The 25,872-nt window shown below is 42.5% G+C and overlaps 1 long non-coding RNA gene across 1 annotated transcript; it reads right to left on the bottom strand.

Moving 5' to 3' along the window:
* Nucleotides 1-668: 668 nt before the first annotated feature.
* On the bottom strand, nucleotides 669-25,872 carry LOC132530868 (uncharacterized). Its single transcript, XR_009543935.1, has 3 exons — nucleotides 25,746-25,872; nucleotides 8,095-8,218; nucleotides 669-1,415 (listed from the first exon to the last, which is right to left on the bottom strand). It is a non-coding gene; the product is annotated as an uncharacterized LOC132530868 (long non-coding RNA).

The raw sequence follows: 25,872 nt of genomic DNA, 5'->3' as shown, positions 1-25,872 counted from the left end.
ACTAGCCACTGACCCTCGTCATCTAATGGTTAGGATTCAGTGCTCTCACTGCTGTGGCCTGGCTTCCATCTCTGGTGAGGGAACTGAGATCTTGCTTCAAGCTGCTGCCGGGCTGAGGCCACCTGAGAGCAGAACCAGAATTAGAAGCAGAGCCTGAAGATGTAACTTAATTGTTGCAGTCTCATGAGAAAATTTTAACAAATGAGGAGTTACTTCTGATGGGTGAGCAAAGGAAGTGGTTTCTTGAGATGGAATCTACTCCTGGTGAGGGTACTGTGAAGATTATTGAAATGACAACAAAGGATTTAGACTATGACATCAACTTAGTTGATAAAGTAGCAGTTTGAGAGGATTGACTCCAATTTTGAAAGAAGTTCTACTGTGGGTAAAGTGCTATCAAACAGCATTGCATGCTAGAGAAATTGTTCGTAAAAGGACAAGTTAACTGATGCAGCAAACTTCACTGTTGTCTTATTTTAACGAACTGCCACAGCCATCCCAGCGTTCAGCAACCAGCACCCTAATCAGCTATCAACATCAAGGCAAGACCCTCCACCAGCAAGAAGATTATGACTTGCTAAAGGCTCAAATGATGGTTAGCATCTTTTAGCAATGAAGTATTTTTATTAATGTATATACATTTTTTTAGAAATAATGCTTCACACACTTAGTAGACTACAGTATAGTGTAAACATAACTCTTATGTGCACTGGGAAACAGAAAAAATTCATAGGACTGGGTTTATTGCGATGTTCACTTTATTGCAGTAATCTGGAACCAAAGCCATAATATCTTCAAGCTATGCCTGTGTACATTTTTTCTTTGTTTGCTTCATCTACTTTTAAAATTTGGTTTTAGAATAAGAGTTTGCTAAACATTTTTTCTCTTAAATATAGCCAATTCAAAGCATCCATCATCTGGCCATCAGTGAGTAGGATCTTATATTCATCTCAAATAGCGACTCAAACCAATAAGCCTTTCCATGGCTTACCAAAGACATGAGTCATCTCAAAAAAGAGTATCCAGCCTTCACAAGATCCAGAAAGTTCATACCTAGCATTGGTCTAAGAAAGTAAAAGCCTTCATTGCTATACGCGGTGAAAATGGTGTCTCCAGTTTCCCAGGAGAACGTGGGATGCCTCCAGTTACAGACTCGCTGATCTGTGACACCAGGTAGGTGCTACTGGAATGGAATTTTTTTTTGCGGTACGCAGGCCTCTCACTGTTGTGGCCTCTTCCGTTGTGGAGCACAGGCTCCGGACGCGCAGGCTCAGCGGCCATGGCTTATGGGCCCAGCCACTCCGCAGCATGTGGGATCTTCCCAGACTGGGGCATGAACCCGTGTCCCCTTCATCGGCAAGCGGACGCTCAACCACTGTGCCACCAGGGAAGCCCGGAATGGAATTTTTTGAACACTGAAAAAGCAACAAAAATTGAGATGACAAAGGCCCCTTAGGAACTGAGACTCCTTCTGACAAATTCCCCTGAGAGCTAGCTGGTTATTAGACTGGCCACCAAGTTGCACCTGGGTAAGTGCACCCTCTGGATAGCGGAGACCAAAGTGAATATTCTCGTTGGTTACAAAGCCAAGCTATCAGGATATAGAACAAGACAAAAGGAAAAACCTCATCTTGTCTTTACATAGGGGACCCACAGCAATGTTTGCCCAAACAGATGCCATTCTGGTGAGAACAATTAACTCACCAGTCTGTGAGGCCAGCTTGAACAGCAGGCTTATAGGGTCTACGCCTGTGTTCTGCCCCATGGGTTTTCCTCCTTATGACAAATGACAAAGACAAAGAAATACAGTGACCATCTCTGAGAGGAAAAGGAGCAATACCAGAGTCACTAAGTCCAGGAAACTAATTCTGAAAATACTTTTTCCTTCTAATTTAAATTTAGAAAGAGAGAAAAGGGACTCTCACAACTTTCCCTTCCACTGAATCCTGCCGGCAGATATCCAGGAGGTTGATGTGGTAAGAAAGCTCACCTTCTGCTAGCCTATCAGATGTCCCAGGATCTCTCAGCTGCAGCAGCCTTGGGGGAAAGAGGGGTCCAGGCAGCATCATGCTAACTATGCCAACTGTTAGGGATGTCAGGGATGGGGACATCCTTAACAGGAGGAGGAAAAAACAAATTTAATTCGTATATACAGAGGTCTCACAGAAGTGGGACCTAAGAAGTATCCAAGGCAGGTAGCTTTTATACTTTTTAGACAAAGAAACAATAAATTGCTGAGGAATTGACAGAGCAAAGAAACTTAGTCTTGGGTGCTTAATCGGCGAAGAATCTAAACAGAGTTTGGGGTTGGGGTAGTAAATTAGTAAAGAAATAACAAGTTTAGTCTATACAGCCTTCCTGGTCCAGATTTCCCAATCTCTGGTGATAAGGGTGTCTCTTTCTACCTCCTAGTACAGAGAGGGTACCTTTCACATGGGAGATTTATTTACTGCTTTCAGGGAGACAAAGGGGGAGGATCAGAGCGTCCTTTTTGCACTGGCTGTTTCTTAAGTAAATTTAATTCAAAATAATCAATATGCCACTTCAGCCTATTTTGCACCGGCCTGCCCTGAGCCCTAACAAGGTCACCTATTATGAGTCAATGACACAATTCTGGAAAAATTGTAAAGGTGGGACATGGCCATGAACCAAAGCCTCAAGAGCCTCTTGGATACCTTTAGACACTTACCTAGCTTCCACCCTTCATGGAATTTAAATATGTTTTAGTTATTGTATATCAATTTTCAGGATGAGTTGTAGCATTTCTTTGCCAAAGAGCTACAGCCTTTACAGTCACTAAAAAGCTGCTGATTTAGTGTCTTCCACCTGGGGCATCCCAACTTTTATATCAAGTGATTGAGGCACAAGCTTTCTGGTAGCCATTATAAAAGAACTCCCTATAGCGTTACTTCTTACTCAAAAACTGCAGGCAATTAGAGCAAACAAACAAATAACAGAAAAACAAACAAACAAACCCTCAGAAAAACAAAGGAAAGCTGTCCTTTCCACTCACAATCCTCTGGAAATGCTGAAAGGACTAATAGCACCCTTAAATTAAAATTAGCAATATTGTTGGATGGACCTAGAGATTGTCATACTGAGTGAAATAAGTCAGACAGCAAAAGACAAATATCATATGATATCGCTTATATGTGGAATCTAAAAAAGGGTACAGGGACTTCCCTGGTGGTCCAGTGGTTAAGAATCTGCCTTCCAATGCAGGGAACGCGGGTTTGATCCATGGTCAGGGAACTAAGATCCCACATGCCACGGGGCAACTAAGCCCTAGGGCCACCCACGTGGCTCAACTAGAGAGCCTGCGTGTGTCAAACTACAGAGCCCATGCTCTCTGCAGCCTGCGCGCCTCAACTAGAGAGAAGCCCGCGCGGAGCAACGAAAGATCCCCCATGTCGCAACAAGACACGATGCAGCCAAAAAAAAAAAAAGAAAAAAACTTATTTATAAAACAGTAACAGACTTAGAAAACAAACATGGTTATCAGGGAGTAAGGTGGGTGACAGATAAATTGGAAGATTGGGATGACATATACACACTACTCTATATAAAATAGATAACTAATAAGGACCTACTGTATAACACAGGGAACCCTACTCAATATTCTGTAATGGCCTATATGGGAAAAGAATCTAAAAAAGAGTGGATATGTATAACTGATTCACTTTGCTGTACACCTGAAACTAACACAACATTGTAAATCAGCTCTACTCCAATAAAAATTTTTTGAAAATAAATAAATAAGGGGCTTGCCTGGTGGCGCAGTGGTTGGGGGTCCGCCTGCCGATGCAGGGGACACGGGTTCATGCCCCGGTCCAGGAAGATCCCACATGCCGCGGAGCGGCTGGGCCCGTGAGCCATGGCCGCTGAGCCTGCGCGTCCGGAGCCTGTGCTCCGCAACAGGAGAGGCCACAACAGTGAGAGGCCCGCGTACTGCAAAAAATAAATAAAAATAAATAAATAAAATCAGCAATATTGGGAATTCCCTGGCCGTCCAGGGGTTAGGATTCAGCGCTTTCATTGAGGTGGAGCTTGTTCAATCCCTGATTGGGGAACCGAGATCCCGCAAGTGGTGTGATGCAGCCAAAAAAAAAAATTAGCAATATTTTCGGAAACGCTTGAGCTCTCTTGTCACAGCTGCTCCCACCCACTATCCTATGGCTCTACAGGCTACTCTCTCAGGAATACATAGGTTATCCCCCTGTGAATTGATAACTGGAAGGCATGTGCATTTGGAATTTCACCTCCAATTCTAGACTCGTCCCGACCACACACAGACAAGACAAAATACTGCGAGGGACTCATGTGCTATACCCAGCCCTATCACCAACAGGTTAAAGCCATCCCCGCACAACATCTTTCTAAACAATTTCTTCATTATTGTCAACCAGGGGATTTTAACTATTGGAAGAGACATCAGAGAAAACCTGTTCTTGAACCTCATTGGAAGGGACCTTATCAAAATACTGTTAACAACAAATACAGCAGTAAAACTCCAGGAAATCAATCATTGGGTTCATAGTTTACAACTGAAGAAGCAATTCAGAATTCTATGTAATTGGAAGGCTATTTCAATACAAGATCTCAAACTGAGGATTCTCAGAGATCCTTCAGAAACTGCTGATCTTCAGAAGCAGAGAGCTAGCCTAAGACCTGTGGAACAAGCAGATGATCACAGATAGTGGACTGCTTCTATCCAAGATGTTGGACCAAAACTCCTATCCATTTCTTGTTTGTTTTTTTAATCTGCTTGCTTATAATTCTTCTTCTTCTTCTTGTCTATAGACCTCTTGGTGTCATTCACCCATAATGAACCTTTTTCTCGTTTCTTCCCTCCTTATTACAGTTGTTAGGTCAGAACATACTCATTCTAAAAAGGTAAATATGTGACGTGATGCATGTTAATTCTATGGAAGGAATTCTTTCACAATGCCTGCGTATATCAAATTGTCACGTTGTAAACTTTAAATATCTTACAATTTTATTTGTCAATTATACCTCAATGAAGTTAAAAAGAAAATATCCATTCTAATGCCATTTTTAGATTATTGCAAATCTAGCCACTGTTCCCACTGACTGCTGGATATACCAACCATCACCAGACCCCCATGATAAAACCCTCTGGGCAATTCTGATTTCATCAAATGAGACCGCAGGCAATCACAGCCAATGGCATTTCTACCTGTACCTACATGGAAAATTGACTCCAAAGAAGTCAACCGATGATTTTGCTAGTGTCCCTCTCTCCCAGGGGGGAAAAAAATTTTATGAAAATCTATTGTTCAGACCCTAGATAATTCTAAATTTGAACTCAGCAATCTTTGTAAGGTGATGAGCCAAATTCTTAGCACCTGAAAGAGACTAGTAGAGATCCAAACACGTAAGACCTTGGTTCCAACCTCATGTCATAAACAGCTCTTTTTTCATTGGATCTCTGTCTGTCTCTCCTGGATACTACTTCCTTTGTGATCAGGATACCTGGTCTTGTTTGCCTCAGACGAACACGTCAGGAACATTAGGAATAGTATTCCAAGACTTGTCTGTAATTGACCCTAATTCCATAAATCACCAAGGCTGGAATTCCAACTTAGATATGAAGTCCAGATGAGGCCATTCTGGATTATTTAGGTGCACTGCTTGGAAGAATTACTGGCTCAATTTTTATTTGAATAATCAGAGCAGTGTTCCCATCAGTGGGAATCATACAAACTGAAAAGACTTTCAGAAACCTATTACTGGGGGGAAGGATAAATTAGGAGGTTGGCATTAACGTATACACACTACCATAAATAAAATAGATAATCAACCAGTACCTACTGCATAGCATTGGGAACTATACTCAATACTCTGTAATAACCTATATGGGAAAAGAATCTGAAAAAGAATAGATATATGCATATGCATTAACGGAATCACTTTGCTGTACACCTGAAACTAACACAGCATTGTAAACCAACTATACTTTAATATAAAATAATATAAAATAAAAATTAAAAAAAAAGAAACCTATTACTAACTCTGGCAGAAGTTGTTAATGATACCACCTCTGCCCTAGATGGAATACAGATGAGTCTCAACTCAACAGCATGAGTAGTGATGGACAATCATATTGCTTTAGATTTCTTGTTGACTAGTCACAGTTATGCCTGTGTCAGTGCTAATACTTCTTGTACTTGTCAATGAAATAGGCAAGTTTAACAGGCTATCCATTGCCTTAAAGGAGAAGCTATTTGGATGTCTAAGGTTGAGCTTCATGGCCTATGGGATTTGTTCTCTGGGCCTGGGTTGGGCAACTGCCCTTCGTGGTTGCAAAGCACCTCAGAGAGGCTATTGCTCTTGTTTTAGTGATAGTGGGCATTATGCCGGTCTGTTTCAGAGTCTTAAATGCTTCTGTGCAGCCTCTCTCTCATCAGATGATCACCATGATGATACAATAGAAACGTCAAGAAGATCTTGCAATACAGTTGACTATGAAGATAACGGAACCGGTTTTGAGCAATGAAGATCTGGAATTCTAGCTTTCCTTAAGTGGGTCAACCTTTTGGAAGTGAGAGAATGAACAAGAAGAGGGACTGAGACACCAAATAGACAAATAGACAACAGCCAGACTATATATAAAGATAAACTTCTGACCCCAAATCTGCAGCAATAAATCCAGGAAGCCAACCCACTATACATAGCAAACCAGTCCAGGAAGCCAAAAAACAACCCCAATAGCAAAACAGGTTGGCTGTTTGCCCAAAACAGCTGTGACTTGATTAATAACTGAAAGCTTCCCTAATTTTTGTCCCCACTTCCCCAAATTAGGACCAACTGGAGAAAGCCAGATATGCGCCTCTAGCTGTAGATTGTCCTGCTTCTAGTTAGGCCACCTCCAGCTCCATGCCAACAGCCTCCAATTAGGGCACATCTGAAAACTGCTCTTTTTTCCACCATAAATCTTTCCCACTTCCCTGCTTTTGAGTCTTTGTCAAACACAACTGATAGTGGTTGACTTCCTTCTATAGTAAACTCTGAATAAATAGGCTCTTCTTGTTCCCATTTGAGTGGTTTTGTTCATTTCCACATGATCTTTAAAAGAGCAAGGAAGGGGGTATGTAGAGGGTCCTCAGGGAAGGAGGGTCCACAGGGAAGGTTCAGAAAATCTCAAGGATGTTTTGCCATTAGTCTGGCTCCAAAGGCTCAGCACAGCCCCCCAAATACACACACACACACACACACACACACAAATATTCCAGAGTTCCTTGTCAAACTCAGCAAGTAACAAAGCAGAGAAAAATTAGAAGGAAAAAGTTGGAAAAGTGGAGGCAGGCAAAGAGGTGACCAGTGATTGGAAGGGGAGGGCAATGAGCAGAAAGGATGGAGGAAATACACAAAGAGACATCTGAAGCCAGTGCAGCCCCTGCACTGGCTCCGCCCTGACCCCACCCTGGTTCCCTGCAACCCAGCTGCCCACAGAGGGGAAATAGGGTCACCGCCAAGATGACATCCTTCAACTCATCTTTTTCCATCCAGAAATCCCACATGTGACTCTAAACCTAAGATGTAAGTTTTTTTTTTTAACATCTTTATTGGAGTATAATTGCTTACAGTGTCGTGTTAGTTTCTGGTGTATAACAAAGTAAATCAGCAATACGTATAGACATATCCCCATATCCCGTCCCTCTTGAGTCTCTCTCCCACCCTCCCTATCCCACCCCTCTAGGTGGTCACAAAGCGCTGAGCTGATCTCCCTGTGCTATGCAGCTGCTTCCCACTAGCTATCTATTTTACATTTGGTAGTGTATATATGTCCATGCCACTCTCTCACTTCGTCCCAACTTACCCTTCCCCCTCCCTGCGTCCTCAAGTCCATTCTCTAAGTCTGTGTCTTTATTCCTGTCCTGCCCCAAGTCTAAGATTCGTTTTTAATGACTGATTATATGGAGAATGGAAAGGACAGTGGTGGAGGCTGAGTTAATGACCAGCACTTCTCCCACCTCTAGCTCTTCCTGTCTTGTAGAGAGCTCCATCCTGGCTGCAGGGACCTCTTTCCCGACTCTCTGCATTTAGGTCACTCCCTGTCTAACAATGACTTACCACACGTCTTAGAGCAGAACCGGGCAAGAAACTGCAGGGAGGGAGGCAGAATCAGGGATCTCCATCTTCAGGTCCCTTCGTCTGGGGACTCTTCCTCTCCCATCCTTCCCTTTGGCTTCAGACACTGAAAGTGTTTGGACATAAACACTTAAGAGCTGATTCTCAAACAATCATGCCTGAGGAAGTATGCTGGGTCTGAGAATATTTGGGGGCACATGAGAGGCAGCGAGGCAACTTCGACAAAGCTGTGTTCTCTCTCCAGGTCTCAGCCTCCCTTTCTGAGCTTCCTCCCCTGCTCATCTCCTCCACACATCTGTGCAGAAGCTCCTTGCTTCTTCTCTTCTTTCATCTACCTCCTTAAGAATCCAAAATCATTTAGAACCCAGTTAAATTGAATATATACTTTAAGCCTTATTTCCAAACATAGAATAAAATTTTTATCTTCTTATCAAAGAACTTCATATGACGAGGGTGGATATAGACGCATTTTTTTGGAATAGGGGAATGCAGTACCTGACACCCCGAAATCTCACCCAAGAGACTGTGATAAGCCCGAGTGTGAAGGGGAATGGTGTGTGGAGAGGACATCCAGTTGCAGGCAAGTGAGAAACATGGGGATGGTGTCCTGAGCTCCGGAAGGTATGAATGCGACTGACATACCCAAGCCCTTAGGATCCTGAGCTTGTCCTCCTAGAGAAGGGACTGTGCAGCGTCAGGTTTCATAAGACTCTTTGCAACATCCCCCTGCTCTTCCTGTCCCCAAGCATGCCTGAGCTATCCAGGTCCCCAGCCTGCATTCTCGTGAGGGGTGGTGGGAGGACCAACTTGAATGTTCAAGGCAGGCTCCCAAGACTACATCGCATCGTGAAGATGCATCAGTGACTGGCTTGATCGGCGGCCGGGGTGGGGGGGGGGTGTAGGGCGGGGTGGGGGGGGGTAGTGAAGGGAAGTGCGTGTTTGCCCCCTTCACAGAATGCTTGGAAATTAACCTCTGAAATCCCCTTAAATTCAAAGGCAGCCCAGGAAGGTTAGAACTATACTGCACCTGCGGGCACCAGGCCCCAGGGAGCCTCCTTATAGACTGTGTGGCAAAGCCCACACACACCTCCCGCACTCTTTTCTCAGGTGGGGCGTCTGCCCCACTCCCAGGTTATGCAGTTTTCCTGGCTCCTTTTCAGGAGTGAGGCTCTGGACTCTGTACTGTCTGGAACCAACTCCACGGAGACAGAGGTTACTGTGGATGGCAGTAATTTGGGAGTCCCTTAGGAGTCCAACAGCATGGCCCCTCAAGCCTGTCACAAAGCTATGCATTTATCAGCCTTAATTGAGAAACCCATCGTACAGTCTTCTCCCAATTTCCACCTCCTGCCCGTGTTGCGGAAATCTCGGCTTCTCTGTGCACCGATGCCGAACAGAAATCTGCTCACGGGCAGGCGGCCCCGCAGGGCCCCTTGGCTTGATCGGAAGCTCGGGAATCCCTTTCCACGCCAGCCTCCTTCAGGAAAGCGGAGGGTCGGAGGATATCTGAGTCTAGATCGCCACCGACTCCCTGCCACAGGGCTGAGCCCGATCACACCCGGCCCGCCGACTCGGCCGCGGAACTCCGAGCCTGCGGTGGAGAACGGGGGAGAGGCTGACCTAGCAGCTGCAGAGGCTTCTTTTGCCTTGAGGACATCTCTTGCCCGCGCCGGCCTGGACTTCCACTCCGAGAAAACACTAAATATTGGAGGATCAGAAAGAGGGCATACGGAAGTCGCGACGCACCCGCCAGCACGTACGGTGAGTCTCCCGGAGTGCACTCTCTGACCTTTGACCGTCCCCGTATGGGAACTTCGGTTCCAATCTGGGGATTTCCCTACAAAGGGAAAATTCTGATGTGGAATTCTCCCTGCAAAGGGAGATTCTGACGTAAGGCGCCGCTTTGGGGCAACGGTGCAGGTCGAGTGGGACTCGGAAGTCACGTTTGGGCGGGTCTCCGCCATATGTTTCTCGTTTTCCTTTTTGAGCATCCCTTTGCTGTTTCCGTTTACGGTTTATGTTTTATGTGTGACTTCCAGCTGATGAGGTGCAGGTTTATGTTTTGACTTGAGCACGCTAACATTTAACGTCTGTTACCAACTGCTCAAGCCAAAATGGGAAGCGCTTCCTCTAAGGTTCCACCCCTACCTGGGAACGCTTAGGGAAAATTTTAAAAGACTGGTCGACCTATAGCTATGATCCAAAGACAAAAAAAAAAAAAAAAAAAAAAAAAGGCCTGAAATGGGTCTCCTACAAGTAGATCTTTATTGCCAAAGGATGGGGAAAATGGACGTGGTTCCCTAATGTTCAGGATTTTATGCCCCTTTTATTATAATCCAGCTCTAGGTGGCTCCATAATCAAAAGTCTAAGGAATCAGGGACTTCCCTGGTGGCGCAGTGGTTAAGAATCTGCCTGCCAATGCAGGGGACCCGGGCTGGTCCGGGAAGATCCCACATGCCACGGAGCAACTAAGCCCTTGCGCCAAAACTACTGAGCCTGCGCTCTAGAGCCCATGAGCCACAACTACTGAGCCTGTGAGCCACAACTACTGAAGCCTGCGTGCCTAGAGCCCGTGCTCCTCAACAAGATAAACCACCACAATGAGAAGTCTGTGCACCACAACAAAGAGTAGCCCCTGCTCGCCACAACTAGAGAAAGCCTGCGCGCATCAACAAAGACCCAACACAGCCAAATAAATAAATTAATTAATTAATTTAAAAAAGCCTAAGGAATCAGAAAGACAAACAAAAAGCCCCACAAAAACAAAAAACTCTCCTGACATTCTTTTTTTTTAATAAATTTATTTAACATCTTTACTGGAGTATAACTGCTTTACAACGTTGTGTTAGTTTCTGCTGTATAACAAAGTGAATCAGCTATATGTATACATATATCCCCATATCTCCTCCCTCTTGCGTCTCCCTCCCAACCTCCCTATCCCACCCCTCTAGGTGGACACAAAGCACTGAGCTGATCTCCCTGTGCTATGCAGCTACTTCCCACTAGCTATTTTACATTTGGTACTGTATATATGTCAGTGTTACTCTCTCACTTTGTCCCAGCTTACCCTTCCCCCTCCCCGTGTCCTCAAGTCCATTCTCTATGTCTGCGTCTTTATTCCTGTCCTGCCCCTAGGTTCATCAGAACCATTTTTTCTTTTTTTTTTTAGGTTCCATATATATGTGTTAGTATACGGTATTTGTTTTTCTCTTTCTGACTTACTTCACTCTGTATGACAGACTCTAGGTCCATCCACCTCACTACAAATAACTCAGTTTCGTTTCTTTTTATGGCTGAGTGATATTCCATTGTATATATGTGCCACATCTTCTTTATCCATTCATCTGTCAATGGACACTTAGGTTGCTTCAGTGTCCTGGCTATTGTAAATAGTGCTGCAATGAACATTGTTGTACATGACTTTTTTTTTTTTTTTAATTTTATTTATTTATTTATTTATTTATGGTTGTGTTGGGTCTTCGTTTCTGTGCATGGGCTTTCTCTAGTTGTGGCGAGCAGGGGCCACTCTTCATCGCGGTGCGCGGGTCTCTCACTGTCGTGGTCTCTCTTGTTGCAGAGCACAAGCTCCAGACGCGCAGGCTCAGTAGTTGTGGCACACGGGCCTAGTTGCTCCGCAGCATGTGGGATCTTCCCAGACCAGGGCTCGAACCCGTGTCCCCTGCATTGGCAGGCAGATTCTCAACCACTGCGCCACCAGGGAAGCCCTACATGACTCTTTTTGAATTACATTTTTCTCAGGGTATATGCCCAGTAGTGTGACTGCTGGGTCATATGTTAGTTCTATTTTTAGTTCTTTAAGGAACCTCCATACTGTTCTCCATAGTGGCTGTATCAATTTACATTCCCACCAACAGTGCAAGAGGGTTCCCTTTTCTCCACACTCTCTCCAGCATTTATTGTTTGTAGATATTTTGATGATGGCCATTCTGAGCGGTGTGAAGTGATACCTCACTGTAGGTTTGATTTGCATTTCTCTAATAATTAGTGATGTTAAGCATCATTTCATGTGTTTGTTGGCAGTCTGTATATCTTCTTTGGAGAAATGTGTATTTAGGTCTTCTGCCCATGTTTGTATTGGGTTGTTTGTTTTTTTGATATTGAGCTGCATGAACTGCTTGTATACTTTGGAGATTAATCCTTTGTCACTTGCTTCGTTTGCAAATATTTTCTCCCATTCTGAGGGTTGACTTTTTGTCTTCTTTATGGTTTCCTTTGCTGTGCAAAAGCTTTTAAGTTTCATTAGGTCCCATTTGTTTATTTTTGTTTTCATTTCCATTTCTCCAGGAGGTGGATCAAAAAGGATCTTGCTGTGATTTACGTCAAAGAGTGTTCTTCCTATGTTTTCCTCTAAGAGTTTTATAGTGTCTGGCCTTACCTTTAGGTCTTTAATCCATTTTGAGCTTATTTTTGTGTATGGTGTTAGGAAGTGTTCTAATTTCATTCTTTTACATGTAGCTGTCCAGTTTTCCCAGCACCACTTACTGAAGAGGCTGTCTTTTCTCCATTGTATATTGTTGCCTCCTTTATCAAAAATAAGGTGACCATATGTGCATGGGTTTATCTCTGGGCTTTCTATCCTGTTCCATTGATCTATGTTTCTGTTTTTCTGCCATTACCATACTGTCTTGATTACTTTAGATTTGTAGTATAGTCTGAAGTCAGGGAGCCTGATACCTCCAGCTCTGTTTTTCTTTCTCAAGATTGCTTTGGCTATTCGGGGTCTTTTGTGTTTCCATACAAATTGTGAAATTTTTTGTTCTAGTTCTGTGAAAAATGCCATTGGTAGTTTGATAGGGATTGTATTTAATCTGTAGATTGCTTTGGGTAGTAGAGTCATTTTCACAATGTTGATTCTTCCAATCCAGGAACATGGTATATCTCTCCGTCTGTTTGTATCATCTTTAATTTCTTTCATCAGCCTCTTATAGTTTTCTTCATGCAGGTCTTTTGTCTCCTTAGGTAGATTTATTCCTAGATATTTTATTCTTTTTGTTGCAATGTAATGAGAGTGTTTCCTTAATTTCTCTTTCAGATTTTTCATCATTAGTGTATAGGAATGCAAGAGATTTCTGTGCATTAATTTTGTATCCTAAAAAAAATTGTATCCTGCTACTCTACCAAATTTATTGATTAGCTCTAGTAGTTTTCTGGTGGCATTCTTAGGATTTTCTATGTATATTCTAATGTCATCTGCAAACAGTGACAGTTTTACTTCTTTTCTTTTTTTTTCAGTACGTGGGCCTCTCACTGTTGTGGCCTCTCCTGTTGCAGAGCACAGGCTCCGGACACACAGGCTCAGTGGCCATGGCTCATGGGCCCAGCCGCTCCGTGGCATGTGGGACCTTCCCGGACCAGGGCACGAACCCATGTCCCCTGCATCGGCAGGCGGACTCACAACCACTGCGCCACCAGGGAAGCCCTACTTCTTCTTTTCTGATTTGGATTCCTTTTATTTTTTTTCTTCTTTGATTGCTGTGGCTAAAACTTCCAGAACTATGTTGAATAATAGTGGTAAGAGTGGGCAACCTTCCCTTGTTCCTTACCTTAGAGGAAATGGTTTCAGTTTTTCACCATTGAGAACAATGTGGGCTGTGGATTTGTCATATATGGCCTTTATTATGTTGAGGTAAGTTTCCTCTATGCCTACTTTCTGGAGAGTTTTTATCATAAATCAGTGTTGAATTTTGTCAAGAGCTTTTTCTGCATCTATTGAGATTATCACATGGTTTTTATCCTTCAGTTTATTAATATGGTGTATCACATTGATTGATTTGCATATATTGAAAAAACCTTGCATTCCTGGGATAAACCCCACTTGATCACAGTGTATGATCCTTTTAATGTTCTGTTGGATTGTGTTTGCTAGTATTTTGTGGAGGATTTTTGCATCTATGTTCATCAGTGATATTGACCTGTAGTTTTCTTTCTTTGTGACATCTTTGTCTGGTTTTGGTATCAGGGTGATGGTGGCCTCATAGAATGAGTTTGGGAGTGTTCCTCCCTCTGCTATATTTTGGAAGCATTTGAGAAGGATAGGTGTTAGCTGTTCTCTAAATGTTTGATAGAATTCACCTGTGAAGCCATCTGGTCCTGGGCTTTTGTTTGTTGGAAGATTTTTAATCACAGTTTCAATTTCAGTGCTTGTGATTGGTCTGTTTATATTTTCTATTTCTTCCTGGTTCAGTCTCCAAAGGTTGTGCTTTTCTAAGAATTTGTCCATTTCTTCCAGGTTGTCCATTTTATTGGCATATAGTTGCTTGTAGTAATCTCTCATGATCCTTTGTATTTCTGCAGTGTCAGTTGTTACTTCTCCTTTTTCATTTCTAATTCTGTTGATTTGAGTCTTCTCCCTTTTTTGCTTGATGAGTCTGGCTAATGGTTTATCAATTTTGTTTATCTTCTCAAAGAACCAGCTTTTAGTTTTATTGATCTTTGCTATGGTTTCCTTCATTTCTTTTTCTATTATTTCTGATCTGATCTTTATGATTTCTTTCCTTCTGCTAACTTTGGGTTTTGTTCTTCTTTCTCTAATTGCTTTAGGTGTAAGGTTAGGTTGTTTATTTGAGATGTTTCTTATTTCTTGAGGTAGGATTGTATTGTTGTAAACTTCCCTCTTAGAACTGCTTTTGCTGCATCCCATAGGTTTTGCATTGTTGTGTTTTCATTGTCATTTGTTTACAGGTATTTTTTTAATTCCTCTTTGATTTCTTCAGTGACCTCTTGGTTATTTAGTAGTGTATTGTTTAGCCTCCATGTGCTTGTATTTTTTCCAGTTTTTTTTCCTAAAATTGATATCTAGTCTCATAATGTTCTCGTCGGATAAGATACTTGATATGATCTCAATTTTCTTAAATTTACCAAGGCTTGATTTGTGACCCAAGATATGATCTATCCTGGAGTATGTTCCATAGGAACTTGAGAAGAAAGTGTATCCTGTTGTTCTTGGATGGAAGGTCCTATAGATATCAATTAAGTCCATCTTGTCTAATGTGTCATTTAAAGCTTGTGTTTCCTTATTTATTTTCATTTTTGATGACCTGTCCATTGGTGAAAGTGGGGTGTTAAAGTCACCTACTATTACTGTGTTACTGTCAATTTCTCTTTTATGGCTGTTAGCATTGCTTTATGTATTGTGGTGCTCCTACGTTGGGTGCATAAATATTTACAATTGTTATAACTTCTTTTTGGATTGATCCCTTGATCATTATGTAGTGTCCTTCTTTGTCTCTTGTAATAGTCTTTATTTTATTTATTTATTTATTTATTTTTTGTGGTACGCGGGCCTCTCACTTCTGCGGCCTCTCCCGTTGCAGAGCACAGGCTCAGGACTCGCAGGCTCAGCAGCCATGGCTCACAGGCCCAGCCACTCCGCAGCACGTGGGATCTTCCCAGACCGGGGCATGAACCCGTGTCCCCTGCATCGGCAGGCGGACCCTCAACCACTGCACCACCAGGGAAGTCCATGGTCTTTATTTTAAAGTCTATTTTGTCTGATGTGAGAATTGCTACTCCAGCTTTCTTTTGATTTCCATTTGCATGGAATGTCTTTTTCCATCCCCTCACTTCCAGTCTGTATGTGTCCCTAGGTCTGAAGTGGGTCTCTTGTAGACAGCATGTATATGGGTCTTGTTTTTGTATCCATTCAGCCAGTCTATGTCTTTTGGTTGGAGCATTTAACCCATTTACATTTAAGGTAATTATCAATATGTATGTTCCTATTACCATTTTCTTAATTGCTCTGGGTTTGTTTTTGTAGGTTTTCCTTCTCTTGTGTTTCCTGCCTAGAGAAGTTCCTTTAGCATTTGTTGTAAAGCTGGTTTGGTGGAGCTGAATTCTCTTAACTTTTGCTTGTCTGTAAAGGTTTTAATTTTTCCATCGAATCTGAATGAGATTGTTGTAGGTTTTAGGTTTTTCCCTTTCATCACTTTAAATATGTCCTGCCACTCCCTTCTGGCTTGTAGAGTTTCTGCTGAACGATCAGCTGTTAACCTTATGGGGATTCCCTTGTATGTTATTTGTTGCTTTTCCCTTGCTGCTTTTAATATGTTTTCTTTGTATTTAATTTTTGATAGTTTGATTAATATGTGTCTTGGCTTGTTTCTCCTTGGATTTATACTGTATGGGACTCTCTGCGCTTCCTGGACTTGATTGGCTATTTCCTTTCCCATGTTAGGTAAGTTTTCAACTATAATCTCTTCAAATATTTTCTCAGACCCTTTTCTTTTCTCTTCTTCTTCTGGAACACGTATAATTTGAATGTTGGTGTGTTTAATGTTGTCCCAGAGGTCTTCGAGACTGTCCTCAATTATTTTCATTTTTTTTTTTTATTCTGCTATTATATCTTCCAGGTCACTTATCCATTCTTCTGCCTCAGTTATTCTGCTATTGATTCCTTCTATAGAATTTTTTATTTCATTTATTGTGTTGTTCATCATTGTTTGTCTGCTCTTTAGTTCTTCTAGGTCCTTGTTAAACATTTTTGTATTTTCTCCATTCTATGTCCAAGATTTTGGATCATCTTTATTATCATTACTCTGAATTCTTTTTCAGGTAGACTGCCTACTTCCTCCTCACTTGTTTGGTCTGGTGGGTTTTTACATTGCTCCTTCATCTGCTGTATATCTCTCTGTCTTCTCATTTTGCTTATCTTACTGTGCTTGGGGTCTCCTTTTTGCAGGCTTCAGGTTCATAGTTCCCATTGTTTTTGGTGTCTGCCCCCAGTGGGTGAGGTTGGTTCAGTGGCTTGTGTATGCTTCCTGGTGGAGGGGACCTGGTGTCTGTGTTCTGGTGGCTGGAGCTAGATCTTGTCTTTCTGGTGGGCAGGGTCACATCCGGTGGTGTGTTTTGGGGTATCTGTGAACTTACTATGATTTTGGGCAGCCTCTCTGCTAATGGATGGGGTTGTGTTCCTGTCTTGCTAGTTGTTTGGCATGGGGCGTCCAGCACTGGAACTTGCTGGCCTTTGGGTGGAGCTGGATCTCAGTGTTGAGATGGAGATCTCTGGGAGAGCTCTCGCAGACTGAGATTACGTGGGGCTGGGAGGTCTCTGGTGGACCAATGTCCTGAACTCCACGCTCCCACCTCAGAGGCTCAGGCCTGACACCAGGCTGGAGCACCAAGACCCTGTCAGCCACACAGAATTATCAAGATATTGGACACTGGCAAGTGAAACCACAAGAGAAGAGGCCCACGCTATGCCTGGTCCTACTGAGCAATTTTCAGACTTCAGCTCATTCTGGCAACAGGGCGACTGGGTCGGTGAACCGAGGCAGGATGGGGTCTGTGAGGTGGGCAGCGCTCAGCTGGTGTGCGGTCTGAGGGGCCTGGTCGAAGCCCTTGGGGAAGGCCGCCAGCGGCCGGACTCTCGCCTCCTGCGGCTGTGGCCTCTTTGGGGTCTCCCTCCTGGTGTCAAGTCACTCTCACTCCTGCTTTGGCAGCCGTGCCTTTACCCTGAGCTCCTTCATGAGGCTAGCGCTCTCTGAGGTGATGCGCGAAAAGTGTGGGCCTTGCTGAAGCACGAGAAATGGGGGCCTCTCCTGACATTCTAAATGATCCTCTTCTATCTTCATCCCGGCTCTTAGAGTTGGGGGGTGGTGGTGCTGGACCGAGCTAACCCCACCCCTGCAAGTTCCCTTACTCTTTCAGATTCTTCTGATCAAACTAAGACCCCACCTCCCCAGAGGGACAGTCCCTGCTGGGACAACATTTTATCAGCCAGTCTGCCCCTGTTATCAGAGCCAATTTGAGCACTACCTGGTTTAAATTTTAGCTATGAAACCATGACCACAAAAAGAGAAAGATGATTTTTAACAGTATGGCCACAATATTCTTTAGACTCTGGAGAAATTTGGTTAAAATAAAACTTTTCTTAAAATTGCAAAACCAGTTCTTTTTGCATGTGCAGCTAGAAAAAGCTTGCTTGTTAAAATACTTTTCTTCAAAATTCTGACCCTGAGAGAGAAAAATATGCCTAGGACAAAGCTTGAAGTTAACTCTTATCATGTCCTTGAGCTACAGACACAGTCCACTTTGCCTGAGACTTCAGCCTTGGGTTAATTAGTAGAATTTCAAGCCAAGAGAGAAAAAAAGAAAAAAGAGGAAAAGAGACATTTAAATCCCAAGTAGAGACTATGAGATGTCTGTCTGTCTGGATATATGTGTATGTCTCAGTATGTGTTTTTGTCTTTGGATAATATTGTTGAGGTTAATTTGTAAATGAACTCTATTTAATTGGCTTAAATGAAAAGTAAGCACTTACAATCAAACGATTCTAAATGCAAGAAAAATTAAATAAATTTCAGGTTCATGTGGACTGGGAAATATTCAGTACTAAATTAATACTTGGTATTAATGTTTAAGTTTGTTGATCTAATTAATATAGACATGTCTTTAGAGCCATCAACATTAAGTATAATGCTTTTATTGTGCCTAGGTTTAATATAAACGAAATAAGATCTTATTATACCTGTTACAAATTTGTCAGCAATGAAAATAACTCGATATGAAGAAACTTTTAAGAAAAAAAAATTGCAAGTGAGATAAGAGTTTTGGGTGAACTTTAGGAATAATTATGTTTTAGGAATATTTGCTTAAGAATGATCTCTCCAAATATTCGACAACTTGAAAAGTTAGACTGTGCTAAATTAAGTTAAAGGATGGAAGTTTATTAAATAACTAGGCCATTTCCAAATAAAATAAGGTACTGAAACATTAATTACTGAACATTGGCTTCCTTTTACAGAGAAACAAAAGGTTTAGAACTATTAAAAAATGTGTTGGTGACACACTGAGATATTTTCTATAAGAAAGCACGTTCTTCAAAAATTATTATTTGGATGTATGTTTACCAATCTACAGAGTGCTGATATAAAGGACAGTTCATGGTTGCTTAAGGAAAGTAGGACGTGTGTTTTTAGTAAAGAAGGTATGAGGAATGGAAATGCATTTTATTAAGAGAAAAGGAAGTAAGTCTGACTTAACAGGTGGCAGTTTCTGAATGGGAAAATAAAGTGATGGATACAGAAAGTGATAAAAAAGGTTTGTGGAAAGTGGACCCTGAGAAATGAGTTTTATACATGGTACAAGTTTCCTTAAGATGTTGAACTGCCTTGGATGACAGATTTTAAGCTTCCTTACCTTTTAAGTGATCAGTTCGATATTTGCCTTTAAAATCTTTTATTGTTACTTTGGCTAAGGGAATAACTATTATTTCACAGAGACATATGATCTTATCTGACTGAGTGTTCTAAACTCTTGATTTTTTTGATAAAACTTCCCAAATCAAAACTGTAATGAAGTTTCTCTGACCTCTAGCTAACTTTGGGGTGCTTCAAAGGGCCCCTGAAATATCCCAAAGAGAGATATTACACTAATTAAGTTCATTTCATATGTTAAAAGTACGTGGGAAGTATTGTCAAACGTGTAACAAATCTTCTTAGGTTATATTATATGGTGATTGTTACTAATATAGATATTCTAGAAATTGTATAGAGTTTCAAAAAAATTCTATGTCCTGGTAAAATGTTATCAGTCATAATTCTAGTTATTATCTTAAGTGTCATATGTTACAACAGTAACCAAGTTACCTTGTTAATTACATTGTAATCAGATTTTAAACTTCCTTAAATCTTTTGTCGTTATAGATATGGTTTCACTCTGATGCCCTTGCAAAAATGCTTCCTCTTCAAGAAGTTTTATAAAAAGGACTTTTAGATAAATACAAGTTTCTGACTTTCAGACCATAATGCTAAACTGGATATAAAGAAGCTCTTTTCGGGACTTCCCTGGTGGCGCAGTGGTTAAGAATCTGCTCTGCCAAGGCAGGGGACATGGGTTCGAGCCCTGGTCTGGGGAGATCCTATAACTAAACCTGTGCACTACGACTACTGAGCCTGTGCTGTAGAGCCTGTGAGCCACACTACTGAGCCCACATACTACAACTACTGAAGCCCGTGTGCTTTGAGCCTGTGCTCCGAAACAAGAGAAGCAACCACATTGAGAAGCCCGTGCACCACAATGAAGACTAGCCCCTGCTTGTTGCAACTAGAGAAAGCCTGCAAGCAACGATAAAGACCCAACACAGCCCCAACGCAGCCAATAAATAAATAAATAAATTTATTTAAAAAAGAAAAAAGAAGCTCTTCTCCTCAAGCTACTTATGGTTTACAACAATTTGGTAATTTACACCTATGGGTAAAATTAAAACATTTATCTTTTCTCTCTATCTGCTTGCTCCAGAGACTGGAAACTCTTGGGTCCCCAGAAGCTTTAACAGATAAATTAGGAAGGCTACCTCAGTAACAGGTACAGAAATCTCAAGGTATTTTCGGGAACTTGAAAAGGGAGGAATTCACCTAGATCTGGTATGTGAAATCTGTGACAAGCCCTTGGTGTGACTTTCCTGAGAGGTCTTTTAAAAGTTCAGTCTGAGGGCTTCCCTGGGCTTCCCTGGTGGCGCAGTGGTTGAGAGTCCGCCTGCCGATGCAGGGGATGCGGGTTCATGCCCCGGTCCGCGAAGATCCCACATGCCACGGAGCAGCTGGGCCCGTGAGCCATGGTCGCTGAGCCTGCGCGTTAGGAGCCTGTGCTCCGCAGCGGGAGAGGCCACAACAGTGAAAGGCCCGCGTACAACAACAACAACAAAAAAAGTTCAGTCTGAGACTCCTTAAAAAAGTTTCAGCAAGCAAAAAGCCTATATGATCACTTATAGTTATATAAATTATCGGGGCAAGTTTATTGAGACCAGATTGAAATTTGGTTCTCTCTCTCTGTTAAGAGAACAAAGTTTTCTTGGAATGCTGCTTTAATAACAGACTATGTATATTTCCTTGCCTTTAAGTGATTTTCATTTGCTTTTAAAATCTTTTGTTACTTTGGTAAAGTATTATTTCACAATGATCTATAAAGATTATTGCACACATAGATCAAGTTCATTCTGCTTCTACAAAAATTAACCCCTCATTGTCAGACTTTTGCCATCTTGATGTCCTTAAAACATAACAACAGTCTACTCCTAAATCAGGGAATTGAAAATGGGTAAACAATCGCTGTCAATCAGACAGGGTTATGGGAAATCCAAGACAGCTGCTTGGCTTTTTCCGGTTCCCTGACAAACCTCATTTTTTATTTGACGGGATAAAGCCTTCCCTGGCTGCAGGGTTAATGCCCTCACAATAAAGGAAAAAAAATATGTTTTACTGAATATTAAATTCTAGCTTTGTTAATTAAGGTCTGTGTTTACCAAGACTCACTTCCCAGATAGTTCCTTGCTATTATCTTATATTGCTAAAAAGTTTAATTGAATTATTAAAGGACGCTCTAAGTTTGTTTCTAAAGCTTATCTCAGTAATCTGTCTTTGGATGGAGATCAGATGCCCCACGACCTACAACCAGGGGATTATACATACTGGAAAAGACATAATTTAAAGGACTATCTCCAAACTGGATGGAAGGACCCTTATCAGGTATTCTTAACTGGCTTATACACAGTAAAATTAATGAGAATTAACTCTTGGATTAATTTCCACTCACAAAGGGCCCCTGCACTGGACTGGCCTATAGAGAGGACAGCTGACCTCAAAAGCACCTTAAAACAATGCTCAAACAGAAGAGAAACTACATTCACACCAAGATGAGAAAAAGACAACATCAGAAATAGCTTACCCAAGATCCTGGACCTGACTCATATTCTCATTTAGAATGTTTTCTTGACCTCTTGGACCTTTGCATATGAATCAGATGTTTTTCTATCATAGGCATGATCCTATGCTAGTTTTAAAAATCAGTCCAGTCGTTGGGTTTGTGGCCAATTACCTATGTCTAGTACTTCTGGGTTACCTGAGTGGATTTCTCCAGTCCAAGGCTCTAATTGGTTGACTCTTAGGAAATTTATCTTAAAAGGAAACTTATAGTCATGTTCAGGCCACTGTTGGTATTACTAAATGAGATCCCCTCACCTGACCGATTAATAATACCTGCTCTGACCCTGACCATAAATATGAATTTTCCTCTATTACTCAAAGTTCAATCAGAGCACAAGCAAAATTTCAGCCAAGGAATAAAACCTCCCACAATTATGGGATGGATTTATGTAATTAACACCAGTCTATGGGAATTTAACGTGAAAGGTTCCTCTATGCTGGGAACAATTAAATCATACTAAAGATGATCAGTCTAGTAACACTAGGAAACTGGGCTCAGCATCTTATGGACAATGCCAAGATATAGTTTCCCTGAAGAATAGGGACTGGTACAGAACAGACTAAGTCAGATGACCTGGAATATACTGGGCTACACCTAATGGAAGATCTTGGCTTATTTCTTACTTATGATTTTATTAATACTGACAGCTATGCTATTTGTATTTTGCCTATTTCAAAAAAATGATTGTTTCTTACCAAATGTGTGACTGAACCTCTGATAAAATGATGATATATAGTTCCATATGAGATCAATGATTGCAATAGTCTAACTCTAGGTGTGAGAAGCGGCAACACGAGAGAATATTGTCCTGGACCATACAAGATTAGGAAGACAGGTGGTCCAGAGACTTCTGGATACTAGTAAAGGCCTAGTCCAGCAACAGCACATGGAGTAGCTTATCAGCAAAATCTTTGCCAGACCTGGGAATGAGCATTCCTAGCTCCGTGGGACAAAATGGTCGTGAAATGCCCCAAACCATGGTTGAAATTATGACTATAAAGGGGCCCTGCTGACTGAAAACTGACACTTGCCATCTACTTCTACAAGGATTAAACCATGAGCTGCTGTAGCTATTGACTTTCAACACCCCCTACAAGGAGTTCAGGGTGGAGATCTTAAATGCCGCACTCTGTGCTCTGGGAAAAACTGACAGGACAGGCCTTCAAATAGTTAAATACTTTCAGGAGAAGATTTTATGAGCCCCAATTCTTGCATCTTCTCATACCTAGAGAAACACTAACATCATTAACAGTGACACTGTGGTGTGATTTTAGGCAAGTCTTTTTATTGCTAAGAACTTGAGTTTTCTGAGCTGTGTTAGATTTGGGATGCCACCAGCCATTCTCAAAACAATGTCTGCTGGCAGCTGGTACCTGCAACCTTACTTCTTAAAGGTCTCCTCTTGTAACTATTACACTTTTAGATGATAACATTGCTTTAGATCCTATGTTAACAAAAAGAGAAAACACATATGTAGTGACCAACAGCTCCTGTTATCTATATGTTAATACCACATCAAAGGTTAAAACCTACTTTGATGAAACTAGATAACCAGCTACCTGGCTACAAGTCTCCCCAAAGCGCCAGGCCTAGACTGAGTTTCAGGCTTATTCTCCTAAAAGGAAATGAGATCTGTTTTTTCTATTAACATTTAGGTTGTCACTCCTCCAAATACTTCTAACAGAGTCTGTTACACCTACATCAATCACACTGGGCTAATAGAAGAGGACATAAAATTATATATATGACCAAATGGCTCGATTCCTTTAGACAGGGTAACCCAAGCACTGACTCTGTCTGGACCAGGATCAACTACTACCAAACGCAACATGGCTCTCAATCCTGCTTGGGCTCCCGGCTACAATAATTCTTTTTTTTCCGGTATGCGGGCCTCTCACTGTTGTGGCCTCTCCCGTTGCGGAGCACAGGCTCTGGACGCGCAGGCTCAGCGGCCATGGCTCATGGGCCCAGCCGCTCCGCGGCATGTGGGATCTTCCCGGACCGGGGCACGAACCCGTGTCCCCTTCATCGGCAGGCGGACTCTCAACCACTGCACCACCAGGGAAGCCCTACAATAATTCTTTTAATAATCTTTGGCCTCTGTTTTTTTAAACTACTTGTTAAATTCTGTCTCTACCGGATTACAATAGGTTCACATCAAGACAATGATGATGCAAAGATTCCAGCCATTTCTCAGAACGGATCCTGCCAAAACAACAGAAGTCACCCACCCTGGGGCCCTTAATAAGACAGGATGAGAGCTCCATGGCCCCAACTAGGTTGGGTCTACGAGCCCCTTGCCAGCCTGAAGAAGCTATAGAGGACACACCGTCATCCCTCATCCTCCCAACAAAGACTTCTTGGGGTTCATGTCTCTTGTGGGCCGGGGTGGGTGGGATTTAAAATAGGAGACAGATGGGCCCCTGGGCCGGACAGCTGGTATTTGTCAAGTGGAGCAAAACTGAAGTTTTGTCCTCAGCCAGACAAGAACGACACCTGTTTCCCTTCCTCCCTTGATATGGAGGGAATGAACTAGCAGTGGGGAATTAGTCTGCAGCAAAAATAGAAATGAAATTTTCCCTCTCCTGAGAACAAGGAAAACAAAGGGAGCAGGCTAGAGAAGAAACATAAACTGGCCTGAAAGAGTTAATCACTCCTAGGTTTTGTTTTGTTTTGTTTTTTAACTGTTACTAATCTGTAGTGTCTGTAACTAGGTTTGTACTTCACAAAGCTAACCTATTACTCTTCAACACTATGTGAATTACATCCTGCACTCCCTTGTAGCAAATCACCCTTTGTAGCATTTGCATTTCAGAAGAAAAAGTCGCAGGCCAATAACCCAGAGACAAAAGGACCCAATTACCAGGCTGCCTGATGCCAGCTGTGACTGTTTTGAGATAATGCAGGAAGAAGAAGAATGTAAGACCTTCACTATTTTGATCCTTATCATATACCCTGCGGGCCCCACATATAAAATCCTCTGTGATTCCCGAAGGAGGGGGGGGACACTGGTCTTGAGGCGCTAGCCTGCTGTGTCTTCCCTTCTGCCTGGCAGAAAAATAAAGCCATCTCTCTCTTCCTCCAAAATCTCTGTCTCCGTATTTCTGTTCGGCATCGGTGCACAGAGAAGCCGAGATTTCGGCAACACCCACACCACAACACTTCACCTCACGTGACAAATCAACTACAAAAGGGCAAAAAGCTTTCAAGGCTGTGCAGGTTCCTGTTGATTATCCCCATTTTATAACACTTTCCATTTCTCCTTCTGTCCATCCCACCCACATACACCTAACGGCACACACTGGGAAAGAAAGGGGCTCCAACATCTGAGCACAGGCTGCCCTTTCCCAGAGGGTGGCTCTGACCTGCGTGTGAGCCCGCCACGTGCAGTCGTCTGGACTCCAGAACACAGAGAGACAGGCCCCAGTCTCCCACCTCCACCTCCCAGCCTTCCCACACTATCACAGGGTTCCTCAGCCCCAAGGACAGAGCGCCTTCTCCATATGTCCTTTCCCACCCTGATTACCAGCCCTGGGTCTTCTTAAAGGGAGGCCAGATATGGCCCAGGGTGTCTGAGGAAAGACAGAGACTTGGGTGTCTGGGGTTCCTGATTGGAGAAGACCTAATTACCTAATGACCCTTCAGCCTGGGTTGGTCAGTGGTCTCTTGGTTTGAACCATTTTAGGAGAGTCCCCGCACCCCCTGCCTCCCTTCTAGAGCAAGCCCCAGTGCCCTCATCGCTCACATAAGGGACAGCCCACCTGTGCCATCTCTTCGGATGGCTTATCACTGTGGCGTTAATTGTTGACCAGGGCTCTCGTGTGAAAGAAAACAGCTGAGAAGAGAGGAGGGCAGGGCACCCGAGGGATGTGGGAACCTCAAAACCGCAGCCTCCACCAGAGCTACATACCTTTTCTTCTCCTGAGAAGAGCTAAGCAACGAAATCAAGGACTATGTTTAAGATCCAAGTGCTGAGAATTCTCTCCAACAGAAGCAGCCTCTAGAGTTGTAACATAAACCAGACCCTGAGAAGAGCT

Source organism: Lagenorhynchus albirostris, chromosome 1 (assembly GCF_949774975.1).
Source record: "Lagenorhynchus albirostris chromosome 1, mLagAlb1.1, whole genome shotgun sequence".
In the NCBI taxonomy this organism is placed as follows: domain Eukaryota; kingdom Metazoa; phylum Chordata; class Mammalia; order Artiodactyla; family Delphinidae; genus Lagenorhynchus; species Lagenorhynchus albirostris.
Note: the sequence above shows the minus strand (reverse complement) of the source record. Positions and strands in the feature narration are given on the sequence as shown.